We start from the raw sequence: 16940 nt of genomic DNA on the forward strand, positions 1-16940 counted from the left end.
GAAACAACAACCACCTACTTGGAATCTTGAAAAAAGAAACAGTGAGTGAGTGTTGTTCTCTGTATTACAGAGCTTCCAAAGGCTCTGGAAGAGAAAGGACTTGGATTTTTTTTTTTATTTTTTTGGTTTTTGTGTCTTTCCCTTTGGGCCATCTGCAAGTGAACCAGTCTAAATTGGTTTAATCAATCAATAGGAATTTGCAATTCTATGCTGAGTGCAATGAGAGATAGTAAGAGACTGTAAAATACAAAGAGGTATTCTGTGAAATTGGGGCATATAAGAGGCAGGTTTCAACTGATACTTTGATAAAGCTCTCAGATGCCTCCTAAGGGGCTGAATTTCAGACATGTCCCCACTTCCAAATACTCTTTCAACATTAACTGCCAAAGAGGAAAGTTTACACCCCTGGTCAGTTATTATACTCTGGGTCTTTAAACTTATAAAGCTAAGTGATAAAGGTCCACAAAAGTCATCTGTAATATGCAAAAAAAAAAGCCCTTTTTTAGTAACTAAGAAAGTTGCTCTCACTTAGGTCAAGTATCTGGTTTTTTTGCCTTGTGTAAAATAACATCCAGTCACTACAGTAACCCTGGTTGAAGTAAGTTATCTTGTGCTGATCAGACACTTTGTCAAGTATCTACCTATGATCAGTAAAAATGCCAAAAAGCACACTGTTAAATAAAATTATTTAAAACAGGGGGCCTCAGGGAATAAAAAATATATATAGTGTGTGTGTTTATCTCTCTGTGTGCATGTTTGCGTGTGTGTATACGAGAACCATAACCTTAAGCAATTTGTCCTCCATATGAAACTCTTCATATTTCCCAGGACTCTCTAGCTCAGATTTAAATTTAAATTATCTACCCTGTCCCAAGTTTGTATTTGTAGTGCTTATCCCTAGATTTAGTATGACTCTTTAATAAAGGTCACTCAGACTCATTTCATAAGAATTTATATAAGTGGATAAAAACATCCATCTGTGAAAATCTATTGAGGAAATAGTTTATTATAAGTGATAATAGTCTATTATATGGCAAATATTAAGATGTTTTTATATTTTATCTGGGAGATCATGGGTATCTCACAAGTATGAATATTACATTAATATTAACCAACTTTTTTTTTTAGACTGAAAGATTAACTCTTCTCTACATCCAAGCATCCTTTTTCAATGCGTGACATCCCAGGTAGTATGGAGCAGAATTCTTAATGGTGTGCAAAACCACAGAGATTTTTCTTAAAGCGTCAATATGTACCATTATTTGACAGAGAATAATTCTATATCAACACAAACAGATTGCTATGAGAGGAAATAAAAATGCACAAAATGTTTGAAATTTCAACACAAGACTTCAAAGAAACTAAATGCTTGTATCTAGCTGCTTAAGTCCAAATTATTAAATCCCTGAGTGCATGTTGCCTCTCTAATGTTAACAAAATAATCAATAACATTGATTGAATACAGTGTATCAGTCACATGCTTAATCCCTTCGCCCATTCATTATTTTACTTAATTCTCACAACAGTCCTAGAAAGAAGGTAAAATTACTCCCATTTTTGAGGTATGGAAACTCATAAAAATGTTAAGTAAGTTTCCTAACTTCAGTAGTTATTTATAGTAATGGTATTCAAAACCAGGTTTGTTTGAATCTGAGGTCTTTTTTCTTGGTAAAATAAATTAAAGAAACTGAGAATTACTCTTAACTAATTGCAAAAAGAATTAGATGGTTATATGCTATCCAACTCTTGAGTTAGATCTACCATAAACCAGTTTTAACATCTTGACCTACTTGTGCCTTGATGGATAAGTAGTTGAGGATGTTATAAGGATAAGTTCCTTATTATCAAGTAACAAACAAGAATTCTGGTTGTTAAAATATTTCCTTATAAGTTTGATGAAAGTCAATCAATATACCAGGGTACACTTAACTACAAACTAAACAAAATGATCAGTTTAATCATGTAAACCTAGCAACTAAGGACAGGACCTCTACTCATGTTTACACCAGGAGAAATGCCAGAAAGATAACTTCAGGTTTGACTTAACTAAGCTGTTTGCATGTTCTCAGGTTGAAGGGTCTTGTTGCTTTAATAAGTTATTGCAGATCCCCATCCCTTCCCTATGTACACTCCCCCACCTCTCAATTTTATCTTGTCCAATTTCTTTAAAATATCTACATAATGCAATGTCCAAATCCAATATTTTATTTTGCCCTCTTTCCAAAACACCAGATGTAGGCATCTCACTGTATCCTTGACCTCACCCATGTAAATCTAATAAGCATCTGTTATGGACTGAATTTTTTCCCTCTCTCTGCTCAAATTCATGTTTGATGTGATAGTATTTGGAGGTAGGGTCTTTGGGAGTATGGACAAAACATGTTGCCTGCCATATCAGAAAACAAAAGATATTGCGGCCATCAAGCCATCAGCTACTGCAGCTTCAGTAGGATACAGGATAGATAAAACAGCATACTAGCCCTAGATAGTTAGAGTGCATATCAAAGGAGTGACTTCAATGAGCCCAGACTCTTGCATCTTCCCTTACGTAGAAAAGTGCTAAATTAATTAACTTGAGATGTCTGGCTCTCTTTAATTAACAGTAATCTTTTGGTCTTCCGACTACTTGTTGTTTGTTTGTTTGTTTGTTTGTTTTTAACTCATATATATCCTGGCTCCTCCCTTACCTCTTTGGAACAGTCCCTCAGAACTATCAGACAGGCTGTCTCTCAGGCTTATGTCTTCAGTATGTCTGCCAAATAAAACATAATTTCAACTTAGAGTTTGTGCATTATTTTTCCAATTGACAGTAGGTAATTAAGCTTAAATGAAGTTATGAGGGCAGAGCTCCCAAGATAGGATTAGTCTCTTTGTAAGAAGAGAATGGAGCTTGATCTCTCTGACCTGTGAGGATAGGGCAAGAAGACAGCCATCTGTAAGCCAAGAAGAGAGTCCTCACCAGAATGCAACCATACACCCTTATCTCAGACTTCCATCCTCCAGAATGGTGATATAAATTTATTTTTTTCAAATCCCCAAGTCTATAATATTTTGTTATGGCAACCAAGTTGACTAATAAAGCATCCATGCTTAATGTGGTCAAAACAAGACTCCTGACGATACCTCTCCCCAACCCAACAAAATCTGCTTTCTCCCCAGTCTTCTACAGCTCAGTTCAAACCATTCTAACCCAAGATGTTTCATCTATCCAGAATGGTTTTCCTCCTGATATTCCCATAGCTGATTTCTTCTTAATACTGTCAAAGAATGACTCTGAGATAGTTTTAATGTAGTTGAATATTTACTCATATGTGAGGGATATCAATCCTGTATAGGTTGTCTCCCCAAACAAAGAAAAAACTTTACATTTATAAAAGTAAAATCTACAGACTGTAGAACAGGGTCCTGAGTTTGTTTGTCTGTTTTTGTTTATTTCCACTTAGAGAGTTGATTGAATGAAGACCATTAACAGAGTAGTTTGCCTTTGAGTAGGCTAAGTTGTCAGGGAAGTAAGATTTTTTCTTTGTTTTGTTTTTTTAAGTTGTTCTAAGAAGTCTTGAGATTTTAGGTATTGTGTTACAACTCTGTATGTGCATTACTCCATGTATTCTGGTTGGTAACCACACCTAATTCAGACCAGAACCACTCCATTTTTCTTCAGGATTTATCATCATTAATATCATAGCTCATGTCACCCTCTCAGACAGGGCTTCACAATTAGCAATGGAACTCACAGATTTCATCTTCTTTACACCCACTTCCATTTAATTTTCCTCACAGAACATAACTATCTCATTTTAAAATTGTATTTTATCATTAATTTACATAACAAACCCTCTCCCCTCATGAAATACATTTTCCAAGAAAGTTCAGCTGTTTTTCCCCCAAGAGCAATGCATGTGATACAGTTAATATTCACAATAAATGTATGTTGAAAAAATGATGAATTACTTGATGAATGAGGATCAGCCATCATCTGCTTTACCTTAGTCAATGAGTTTCCAAATCTAATTTCATAACATTACTAAACGTGACTGCAAATTCCACTCCATTCTGTACCACCACAATGTCAACTCCAGCCACCATGCTTCCCTCACAGTTCCCACAATGCTGTATAGACATTAAACCCCAGTTTTAATGTAGTTGAATATTTTGTTTGTTTACACTGTCCACCTGGCCTTGTATTATTTAAAACAGTTAAGCAGTTAAACAGTTTGTTTAAACTGTCCACCTGGCCTTGTATTATTTTCCTAATAACTATACCAGTAATATATAAATGTATTTTATTGTAAAAGTCTTAATGACTAAAGATATATATATATATAAAGCAAACTGACTTTTCTCACTCAAATACCATACAGACCTTATCTGAGGAAAACACTATAAACAGCTAGGCTTTCATCCTTCCAGAGTTTTTTTCAAATGAAGGCTTTCTTTCCTCATTGATGTCTAACCCATGCAAGTCTGTCTTCCCAGGAAAACTTCTTTGATCCCCAGGGCTCAGGACAGTGTCTCCCACACTTAATTGAATCCAGCTTTTCCTCTATGCCATTTTTTTTTTTTTTTTTTTTTTTTTTTGTCACTGAATGGGATGCAGCCTTGAACTGGAAATTAACTTTTCATCTAAAAAGGTCATCTCTTCCTGGAAAGTATGTGAACTCCACTAAAGGCAGAACAATTTCTTCTACTTTGAATTTCTAGGCATGGTGATTTTTTTTATATAAAGGAAGTTGCTGTCTTGGAATGCCTGTGAAACTTTTACAGAGAAAAACTGAACGTGTGTAATAGAGTCTGGAAATCACAAAGAACACATCCAACTAAGTCCACACCTATTATGTGCTTTTATTACCAACAATTGCTTTACACTCTGTGGGCCACTTTTATCTGAAAAAGAGGTGGTAAAAAAAGTGTTTTTATATCCCCTCTAATACATGTTAATTAATTTATTTATTTAAAAATGAGACTGAAATAAAAATGAACCATTTGAAAGCACAAGAATTTTTGTAATCAGACCATTTCTATTCAAACTTTCAGACCAAAAACTCTGAAAACCTATCTCAGTACAACTTGTATTGCAGACATTGATTTTGTTAATTTACTCTTTTAGAGAAGATCTGGTTAGTTTGTTGTTGTTGTCTTTTTATTTTATTATTCTATTATTGACTAAATCATCAAAAAATATCTGTGAGTACATGAGAGAACTGGAGATTTATTCCATTTAATCAAAGTCTAAATATCTTGTAAGTCTGGGAGGATACAAACACATACACACACACTTAAGATTTTATATAGTTTTATTCACACATACAGGATGCCATATATGAAGAGAGGAACCAAACTTTGGAAGTTCTGTTGACTCATTCCAGGGCTTACCTTGTGACCTTGGACAACATCTCTCTTTGAGATTACTACCGATGTAATAAGAGACATAGGAGACCAGTTGGCCAGGTATCTAAGCATAACCATATAACTATTCAGTGTAAGTCTATGCACATTTGTATGATTTACCCTGGTTTCTGAAATCACACTTATGGAGAATGGATTTTGATTGAATGCACTATTGTCACCTGACTTTACCACTAAACCCTAGGCTTGCTAATTATTTTCATATAATTTCCTTCGAAACTAGAAAAATAACATTTTTTTCCCTTTGACTCTTGGCATGACTGCTGGCGACAACCCATTGCTGAAGTGTTGAGTAAATAGAGAATAGGAGATTTCTTAAACAAGTGAGTTATTTAAATCTGCATATGCAGTGAAACCTGTTAGGCAAAATATCTGCTCAGTAAGACCCCCAGGCTCTTAGAAAGATATTTGATATGTAATTTCCTAAACTGCTTACAATAGTTTTGGTATCTTATTGTTTATTTTGCATGAAATTGTATTGTCAGTAGGAAGGTTCCCAGAGAGAGTTTTGATTGAAATTTGCTTGCATGAGCATTAGGCTTTATTTTTTTGTGCATGTAATAATATTAAATCTTTAAGTTATTGCAAGTAGGGTATTTGCTAAGATTCAAATCAAAAAGATTTCTTTCCTTTGTTGTGTTTTCATTCTGTTTGGTTCCTTTAAATAATGCACATTTTCTCCTTAGTTAAGCAAAAAAGATGTAAAAGCAAATGAAAGGTACTTAATTAGTAAGCACAAGCAGTTCTAACACATGTTTTCTCCATATCTGAATTAAGAGATGGTCCCTAATTTTCTCTGTCCTTACAGCTTCAGCTTCCTTTGTGTCTGGATTCTATGGCTCCTGGCTTCAAAGTCAAATAATTTGGGGCCAAAAGAAAGCTAATACTGACCTTATGTATTCAAGTCACTAGGTTAGCAGGTACCAAGCACAGGTAAGGGGTCCAGAATTGTGTTTGTCACTATGCTGAAGCCAAAAAACAAAAGACCCTGCTCCTCCTGTGAGCAGAAAAGGTTTTCCCAAGTGGCATTCATTTTCGAACACAACTGGCCAATCACATTTGTAAATCCAACACACGTCAGGTGAGATCAAATAGAGAACTAACACAAATACACACACACAGAATGTGCTTCTAAAACATAAGATTTTGCAGCAAAAAATGGAAATATTCTAAATATCCTGACTTCCTTCTTCTCAATTTGTTTTTGGTTGTTTATTTTCTCTTCTCCTCTCCTTTGATTTCCCTCCTATTTGTCTCTCATTATTTCTCTGTCTCTCCATCTCTGTCTCTTCTTTTGCCTCATTTAGGGAAATTTTCAAAAGCCACAATTTTCTTAAGATTCCAACGAATCTGATGTCTTTTCTACGCAGTTTCTCCACTGACAAGAACTGAATTTTAAATGATGCTCTCCATATCCCACAAAGGTCTAATGTGATAAAATACAGTCCCTAGTGATATTATCATATAGATGGTTTTCAAGTAGACTGAAAGCTTGGTGCCCAGTTTTGTAAGCTTGCAGGGAGAGTATAAGGAAGAAGGTGGAGAGCAGGATCTTTGCTGTTTTTGCAGAGAATTTCCTTTCAAGTCAAACTCAATTCTAGTACATTCAGCTTCTCTGTTCTAAGATAACATATCTCTCTGTATGCTTCCCTATTTTTTTGATAATCTGTAGCTTATAAATAAGCACTTAACTAGTCTATGATTTGTCAACTGTCTTAATCTTGACCAAACCCACACCTATGATAGAATATGTATTCTTTGGGAAAAAGAATGACACCATGACCTGTTTGGGTAATGACTAAACCACATTTAGAAGGGTAGTAAAAACTCTTTAAATATTTTCTGAGTAAATGAGTTGTTAGTTCACTAATTCTTAATTATGAAAGTTTTTATGATACGGGTAGTATAGGAGCAAATAGACTCAATCAAATTTACTTAATCCTCTGCTATAAAGTCACAAGTAGAAAAATAATTTCTAAAGAAAACAAAAGCCCCTATCTCTCTGCTCTCATCCAATTGTCTCTTCGCTCCTCCATCAGGAAGAGATAAAAAGTAATAAGCATACTTATTTTAGCTTGGATCTCCAAGTCCCTCACAGGCACATTTCGTCTCTTAGAGTAGGTCAGTTTCTAGATGACTTACAGCAAGAAAAGAGGCTTAACAAACAAACAAAAAAAAACTGCTTCTACTCTGCTGGGACTGGAAAGTTTCCTTCATTTGAAGGAAAGTATGTACTCAGTTGTTGCAATGAAAATACGAATAAATAGAATGAATTGTGACAATTTAGAATTGAGCTGATTAACTTTAGGTTTGGGTATTTCTTAGTAAGACTCTTGCCCATTACATTTGTAATTGAACATAGGCTCTAAATAAAGGTCCAACTGTTCTTCCAAACCAGGAGGGATTAAGTGGTGGTCAATAACCAGGTTCCTTAGAAAGTATGTGTCTTACATTTGGAGGACAGGCTGATTTCCTGGAATTAGGAATCAATGGTGATTTTTTGTTATATGTTTTCCTTTCATTGTGAGTTTTAAGATTGCTCCAGTGAGTAGTTCCAACATTTTCATCTCCTGATCCCTCATTACTTTGAGCCAAAGATTTATTGTTCCCTACTTTGGAGGGTGTTGCTTGTAAGCAATTATGTTTGTTTAATTGTAGTTCATTCTTCCTCATATATTGTTGTGTGACCTTGTGCTCACTTTATTGTGAGCTGTTGCTGTCAGGCCTAATCCCTGGAAAGATGTAAGTACATTAGAATTCATTACAAAAAGTAAGAAAAACACAAGATGGGGTGGAAGAAAGCTCACAAACAGAGAGGCAGCTTAACCTGTTGCTACTGCCTTTAGAGACAGAAAAACAAAAACCCAGGGTAAAATTGTCGCCAGCGCAGCCTTAATCCAGGTCTGCAATGCAATAGTCACTAGTGTAATGTTTGATCATGGAAAAGACTGAAGTTAAGCTAGGACTAGGCTAGAAAAAAAAAAGGTAATATATGTGTCTTCTTGCAATCTCCCATCCTTTTCTGTTCTTTTGTTTCTGGATTCTTTTTCACACCAACTTATTCCCCTTCCTTCTCATCTCACCCTACCCTAGTCACTCTCAACTCCCAACATTGGAAGCTTTTATTCTAGCCCTTCTCCATGACTGCAAAGTCTGATTTCAAGAAAACACTGGAAACTCATAAACTCTTAAGTTATTACCTGAATCCACAGTATAGGGTGGGTCCCCAGTGGAACTGCCAGGTAGGTCAGTGTTTCTTAAACTTGAGCATGAATTGGAATCACCTAGAGGGATTGTTGAAACAAGTATTGTTGGACCCCCACCCCAGAGTTCCTTCTTCAGCCTTCCTGAGGTGGTGACTGAAGATGTGCATTAATACCAAGATCTGAAGTAAAGCTGATGCCACTGATCTGGGGACCATACTTTGAGAACCAGTGATCTGCCTGCTGTCTTTAAATGTTAGCCTAAACCACACAAAAAGTCCAGTGGAAGCAAGCTGGCCTCACATCAGAGTTTCAGCCAAGTCTGGCCTTTCCTGGCTCTGCCTTTAGTCTGAAGTTGTGGCTGTACAGGGAGATAGCTCTCTGAACATAATCCACAACCTTGAAGTGACTTCCAGCAGTTTGCTGCTCCTCCTAGAAATATCTAGGTTTCCAAGGGAAGTGACAGTGGTGGGTCCTGATATAGGAAAAGAATGAATGCATTGGGGGGGGGAACAATTTAGTGACAGAATAAGATACGAGATATTTTTGGACAGAGAAGACCTCACATGTGGCCTTACCATCCTGAGCCTGAACTCTTATACAGTAATGCCTGGTCTTTGGAGGGAAGCTCTTCCTCCCCACTGCCCTATTGCACAGGACAGTGTCTCTAGGCTTCAGGAAAGGACTAGAGTATATTGGGATATGGTTTTGTTGAAAATTTTATTTGCTTTTTACTCATTTATACAGGTAGATATATATGTTTTTTTTAAATATAAAATAATATTTTAAATACCTCTCCACTGTATAATACTACATTCCATGCATATGTTTATCCTGTTGACAATCTCTTATAAGAAGGCCTTTCCTGGGTTTCCCTAGTGACACAGTGGTTGAGAGTCTGCCTGCCAATGCAGGGAACACAGGTTTGTGCCCCCGTCCGGGAAGATCCCACATGCCGCGGAGTGCCTGGGCCCGTGACCCATGGCCGCTGAGCCTGGGTGTCCAGAACCTGTGCTCCACAATGGGAGAGGTCACAACAGTGAGAGGCCCACATACCGCAAAAATAAAAAAAAAAATTTAAAAGGACTTTTCTAGTTTGAAAGCTTAGACTAATTACTTCTAATCTATGTGGCCATGTTCTTCCTGTATGTCCATGAACAAGTTAAACTAATGAGGGGAAAATGAAGAAATAGGGCATTGTGATCTGATTTCAGAGGAGACTGAAGGCCTTGATATCCTCATCCTCCAAACTCACCTTTTTAAATTAATACCTGAAATTCCATTTTGCCATTTATAGCTTCTATTGACATGTGACAATAAAGCCTAGTCTAATGTGTGGCATGTGGAAGGTATTCAATACATGACTGAATAATGCATAAGTTAGTGGATTTATTTATTCCAAGCCTTCAATTCAAGAGAAATTGCCTGGTGTTCTTAAACAGCTGGCACTTAAAGCTGGTTTCACTCACATGTCAGTGTGATGAAGGCTCTGAGAACCAGTTTTCATTTGCAACGGTTCCTTGAGGGGTATTCAAAGGAGGAGAAGTGGAGAAGACAGGGACACAAAAGGCACATTTTCAGACCCTAGAGTTTGCTCTCAGCCTTACATCCCCAGTGGTCCCCACCTGTCATGATACTGCTCTGGCTTCTGCTTCCTCTGACTTGAACCTGTGACTGTGCCAGTTAGCCCTCTGGCTCTGTCTAAGGTTGCTGAGAATATGGTCACTAAAACACTGATTAAATGCTAAATAGAATTTATGTATGTGAAATTCAGAGGGCAGCATCTGATCCATAAGTAGGCACTTAATACACACTTGATTCACTTGAATCAAGTCACTGTCCTCCTTGAATTATTGTTAATTCCATTTTTCCCTGGCTGTGTGTTTGTTAACAGTCCTAGTTCTAATCTAATTTGGGATCTACTCTGGAAAAATTCTCAGGATTGAGCCTGAAGATAGGGTTTGTTTAAGGCAGGAAGGAGACAGAGGTGTGGGCATAATGCAATGAAGACCAGCAAACTTCACCACATAGAAATGTGCCAGACATCACTGATCAACAAATGAAAAATCGACAGAGATTATGGGCTCTGATCATTAAGAGGATGTGGGACTGTGGAAACTCCTTCCTCATCTTCAGGAAAATTAAGTGGGAGGATGATGTTTTTCTTAAATGCTAAAGAAAACATCTTTTATGAACCTTCTCAGCTCATTTCTCTTTTTCTGCCTTCCTTTTCCCACCCCTACTCCTGTTATCTCAGGAGCTCAAGTCCCACTCAGACGCATTACTTTAAAAAGCAAGCAAGTAATTTCATTCTTCCCTTTTCCCTTGCCCTATGTTATGTAAGTTGTCTGACTCATATGTTCCTATATTACAACCAACTCTTTCTCATATGGATCATGCACAGACTGTATTCCCTCTGTCCAACTTAGTTTACCAGTAGTAGCTCAGCTTTTCCAATCAGACAATTTTCACAACATAAACACATCCACTTCAATTTTATTGTTTCCTCCTCTATATACTAAAACTTTTTCTCAGTTAGCACAGTATATATTTTCTCTCCTTATTTTCTTACTCATTAACATTTTTATTCTCACCCTCATTATTGCAATCATGATTTGAACAATGGGCTAATCATAGTTTGAAATTTTAAAGTATTATTAGTGATATACCTTTGTTAAAGCAAAGACATCACACAATTTGAAGTGGCAATTAGGAATAATTAAGATCCTCTCTTGATAACATATAAACCCTTAAAAATACTCATAAGTCCCTTTCAAAATATCTGCAAAATCTCTACCTACCTTTTCATTCTTCTCTAATGGAAAAGGCTTGTCTCAGTATTAGCTTAAAATATACATAACAAACATATGGTTTGAATTTTAGCATTTTTTTGTTCTGTTAAATTACTGGCATTGCAAAGGTGTTGCATTTTATTTTACACTGTTTTATTTTACATTGTTTCATTTTGAACATACAGCCTAATGAGTTAATTAGGCATTGGCAATACTCTCCCAGAAACCTCAATCACTATAATATTGTCCCAATGGAGAAATAGAAAAGATGTTCAAACAACTGATTTATAGAGAAATTTTCAGAAAATAATCTGTTGGTAGTTTTATTCTGCTGAGTAGATAAAGTTAATTTCCTTTATATTTCTTTTGCCTTGATTTGATTGCTGAAAGATTTTTTTTAAATAAGATTATAATGTATGTTATAGATATATTAAACGATTTTTGAACAAGTTGAGTATTAAAAAATATAGTAAAAGCAAATACATTATTAAGCAGAACGTGCCTTTTGACTTCTTAGTTTCAGAAGATAAAATTAGAGTTGGAATTCTTTTGCACCTAGAAACAGGGAAGACAAATACGGCATCAGTAATGAATATCCAAATGTGTAGAGGAAAATTAAAGGCAGGATTTGAAAACTTTAGGGGACAAGCTAGCTCAGAATAAAAACTATGGCACCTGCATCCCAAATTGAAGGCCTCAGAATAGCTGCATAAATATCATTCATCAAATGGTTCCTCTCACCTTCAGCTTAAATAAGGCCACAGAACACATTTTGTCCAGTGAAGTATAAACAAAAGAGATAAGGAGATGAGTGTCACTTCTTAGTGGAAGGTTTAAGAGCTAGTGAGCAGTTTAACACATTCTCCTTTCCTCAGTTTAGGTGAATGGTAACATTTTTGCCCTGATCCTGGAGAAGAGCCTCTAGCTGACCTATGTTGTATATATTGTTAAGAAGAAAATCAACTTTGATTGTTCAATGCCCCTAAGATTTGGACGTTTGTTTGTTATTGCAGTGGATCATAGTCCATCCTGGCTAACAAAAATGCTCATTAAAAATATAAATTTCTGGACCATATTAAACCTCTTGAATCAGAATCTAGAGCAAGTGAAGCCCAGAGTTCTTAATTTTTAGCAAGATGTTCAAATACTAAACTTCTAAATTTTTAGAACCAATGGTGTATAGAGATGTTAGTTAATAAGAAATGTATATCAGGTCCAGATTATAAAAGGTCTTAAATGCTAGACTCCAGACTTTGGTTTCTTTCCTAAGGACAGTAGAAAGACCTCATATAATTGAGCAAAAGGCATTTGGGCTCATGAGGCACTACGGAGGAGGGAATTTAGGTACAAAAACAAAACAAAGACACAAACAAACAAAAATAACACCACAATTTGAAGCTATTGTCACAACTCAGGATAGAATATCACTTAGGTAGACAATTTGACTTTGTCCTTGAGTATGAGCTTTTGAATTCAGAAGAACAGCCTCTTAAGTATACATGCATGTCAGAGGTGTGTGAGGTGGGGGATGACCTATTGGCAATTTGTCTGAAAATCTAAGGTATAATTTGAAGAAAACCTCATATAGTGAAATCTGCTACTGAAAATTGCTTAACTTACCAATCACTAGAATTTGGAACATTAGATACTCAGAGACATTGGATTAACTTATTTTTGGCTTTGTATTTAGGTTGAGGACTACATTTCCTTAGGATAGTAGAGACCAAGTTGTTGAGATATAAAGGGACAGATAGATAGATAGATAGACAGGAAATAGATCTAAGTTTATGTGTTTTTCCAAATATGTAGAGTGAAATTAATGTAAATTAATTATAAAATGAGGCATTCCCCTGTATCCACTATGCAGACCATGCATAATTATGTATAGCCTGTAACAAATCACTTACTTCTTTCTAAACTTTCCTCTTTTAAACTGTGCTTATGTTTGGGTGGAGTTATATCCTAATCTCTATCTCATCAATACCATATTAGCATTTAACCTGGGTCTGACCAATGAGGGTGTTTCATTTCCTTTCCACAATAGTGAGTTCAGATTGGGCATAGACCCTATATGAGTCTCCGTGTGTCACGTCATGACTTTATTAAAGCCATCAAGAAAGAGGAACTATTTTCACTACAGCGTTGATGATGTGTTTTCCCTTCTTCCTAAAGAAGTTTTTTCTTTGCTGCAGTTAGGCATTTTTGTCCCCCAGGAAAGGAAAGAATATGACATAGAAGAAATTCATCTCAGAAATGAAAGTGAAATTAAAAATGGCCTTAGATTCTGGGAGGAGGACATGAAATAAGAAGTGCATGGTTATTGCTTTCCACTCCTCAGCTGAGGTTTCAACCAAGGAAGGAAATGCTTTTAAAAATATTATGTAAAATGAGGAGAAAATCCAAAACAGGGAGGGCTTTCCTACCATTTAGGATTGGTGGAGGATAGAGACACAATGCTTAGGACAAACACTGGGTGGAAGTAGCACAATGGAAGAACATCTCTGGTGAAAGGGAACAGACCCAGATTGTGTGTCTATTTTCCCAGCATGGGTATAATGTGGAGTAAGCCTTGGTAAGTGAGGAAGGAGGGATCTGGGAGTCAAGAGCCAATGGCCTTGAAGCAAAGGACATCCCTGAAAGGCCAATGAAAATGGCAGGCAAACCAGCCACATCTACCCATTTCCATGGGATGCATGAGCTTTGCCCATACACAGTCACCATATGTGGTAGGAGGAAATATGTGGGCCAATCTCTGAGTTAGGAGAAATGTTTGAACCTCAAGTTTAATCAAATGTTTATCTGCAACACCTTGAAATACCCTAAAATAAATTGGTTTAAAGTGGCAGAGACACAACTACTGAGCCTGCACTCTACAGCCTGCGAGCCACAACTACTGAGCACCCATGCCACAACTACTGAAGCCTATGTGCCTAGAGCCTGTGCTCCACCACAAGAGAAGCCACCACAATGAGAAGCCTGTGCACCACAACAAAGAGTAACCCCCACTTGCCACAACTGGAGAAAGCCTGCACACAGTGACAAAGACTCAATGCAGTCAAAAATAAATAAATAAATTTATGTAAAAAGATAAAATAAAGTGGCAGAGACTGTGGTATTTTTAATAGGTGTGTGTAGAGTGGAGGAAAATGCCACTTTCAGCATTAATGGAGACTCCAGAACAAAATTAGAGCAGTTATACATGCAATATACTTTTATTTCTTTGCATCTCTGAGGGTATGTATTGTCTACTTCTGCAGATATATCCTAGGATGTTACAACTATCTTTGCCATTATGTAGGAAATGTGCAAAGAATGAAGATCACAAAGAGGAAAATGTATCAAGGAAAGAGGCTGAATCCCAAACATGTCTTTGGCACACTGAGAATACATTTGCATTGACTGCTCAGGTTCATGAAATAATAGTACATTCTTCTTTTCTTTTTTTTTTTTCACTCCTATCCAGTTTGCATTGTATTGCAACTTACTAAGACGGCAGTGTAATTCCATTCACTAGCTGGGTAACCTCAAGCAAATTACTTATATTTCTGAGTCTCAGTTTTCTCATCTGTAGAAACACAGTGTTTTGGTAACACTTAAAAGAGAGAATCCCTGCAAATAATTTAACATATTACCTTACTCAATTTATAGTAGTTTTGTTATTATTAATAACCATTCTTAGTCATTTAGCAAGAGGAATCTTACAAAAAGGTATAAGATGCCTTGCATTTTTCTGCCAAACACGTATTAGAAATATCCATTGTTTGTTTTCTATACGGTAACAATCGGTCTCTAAATAACTAACTAAATGGATGATAAAGATCTGGCTAAAATGTTAATTTTTTCCCGTATCTTCTAGGTTCACAGGACCTAGTTATCATTCCTCGGATATTCTATTTATTATTTATTGATTTATTGATTTATTGATTTATTGATTTATTTATGGCTGTGTTGGGTCTTCACTGCTGCACGTGGGCTTTCTCTAGTTGTGGTGAGTGAGGGCTACTCTTCGTTGCAGTGTGTGGGCTTCTCATTGTGGTGTCTTCTCTTGTTGTGGAGCATAGGCTTTAGAAGTGTGGGCTTCAGTAGTTGTGGCATATGGGCTCAGTAGTTGTGTTGCACAGGCTTAGTTGCTCTGCGGCATGTGGGATCTTCCCCAACCAGGGTTCAAATCCATGTCCCCTGCATTGGCAGGAGTATTCTTAACAACTCCTCCACCAGGGAAGCCCCTGGGATATTCTTCTTGGTTAAAGACATTTTTGTTTTCTTGAGAGCTCAATGTTTTTCCGTATCACTGAAGTCTGAAGTGCAAGGAAAAAAAATTAAAAACACAGTTTAAATTATTATTTTTTTGGTTTCTCACTGCAGTAAAACATAAGTTGGCTGAAATAATGAGATTCAATTGCTCATAAGTAAACTGCAGCTTAAACAATGACAGCTGAACAGTATTTGTTGTCAAGCTTCTGTTTCAGAGGCAAGCTTTGTTATTGACTCATTTTGGACATATTTTCTACAGATTAAGAGTTTGGAGAAAGGGGCCAAGAAAAACTTACCAGAGTGCTAAACTGAATTCTTATGAAGTACAAACGCTTATAGGTTAATTCTAATCTCCTTTTCAAGTACTTAACCTTAACTTACTGACACCAGATATCAAGTGTTTTTTGTATCATTTATTTTTTCAGTTATCCAGGTCCTAGACTCAAATATCTTGATTGGCATAAATTCCAATTACGTCTGATTATGTTTCTTTGGAAGAGTTAATTAAATTATTTCTTTTAGTGTTCTGGAAGGAAAATGCCAAGCCATGTGGATTGCAAATGACCTTTAGAACACTTAGAGATTTGCAAACATGTGACGCACCAGTGTACTGACATTCCCATCCCTGCTGAGACATAGAAAGAATAAGTAGATTTCACTTGAGTGACACTTCTGAGGAAAGATCATTTTCATCATCACCAGCCTCCTTGTGTTAACCCATCTCTATGTTTTTAAATGTCCTGATAATCTTGTCATTTAATAGCTATTTTTCTGGCATGGTTATAAAAGTCAGAATTGAGAGTTCTGATCTATAACATCTTTCTAGGAAACAAAAGACAGAAAACTATAATTTGTGGTAAGTAAACAAGGATTAAGAACCAAATCACTATTTAAGTTAGGCCAACACATAACCGAGTCTTTGGAATCTTCTCTTGCTTTCCTGACAGGAAAAGTAGACCCTGATTCAGTTTCTTATTGATGTTGTTTGTCAGCATACGTGGCGGTGCTGTTTGGTGGTGGGTAGGATTTTACTTCCTTAAGAAGACACTGGGGGCTTTCCCTGGTGGCGCAGTGGTTGAGAGTCCGCCTGCCAATGCAGGGGACACGGGTTCGTGCCCCGGTCCGGGAAGATCCCACGTGCAGCGGAGTGGCTGGGCCCGTGAGCCATGGCCGCTGAGCCTGCGCGTCCGGAGCCTGTGCTCCGCGACGGGAGAGGCCACAGCAGTGAGAGGCCCACGTACCGCAAAAAAAAAAAAAAAAAAAAAAAAGAAGACACTGGTCTTTA

This window comes from Hyperoodon ampullatus (assembly GCF_949752795.1).
Source record: "Hyperoodon ampullatus genome assembly, chromosome: 13".
Lineage (NCBI taxonomy): Eukaryota > Metazoa > Chordata > Mammalia > Artiodactyla > Ziphiidae > Hyperoodon > Hyperoodon ampullatus.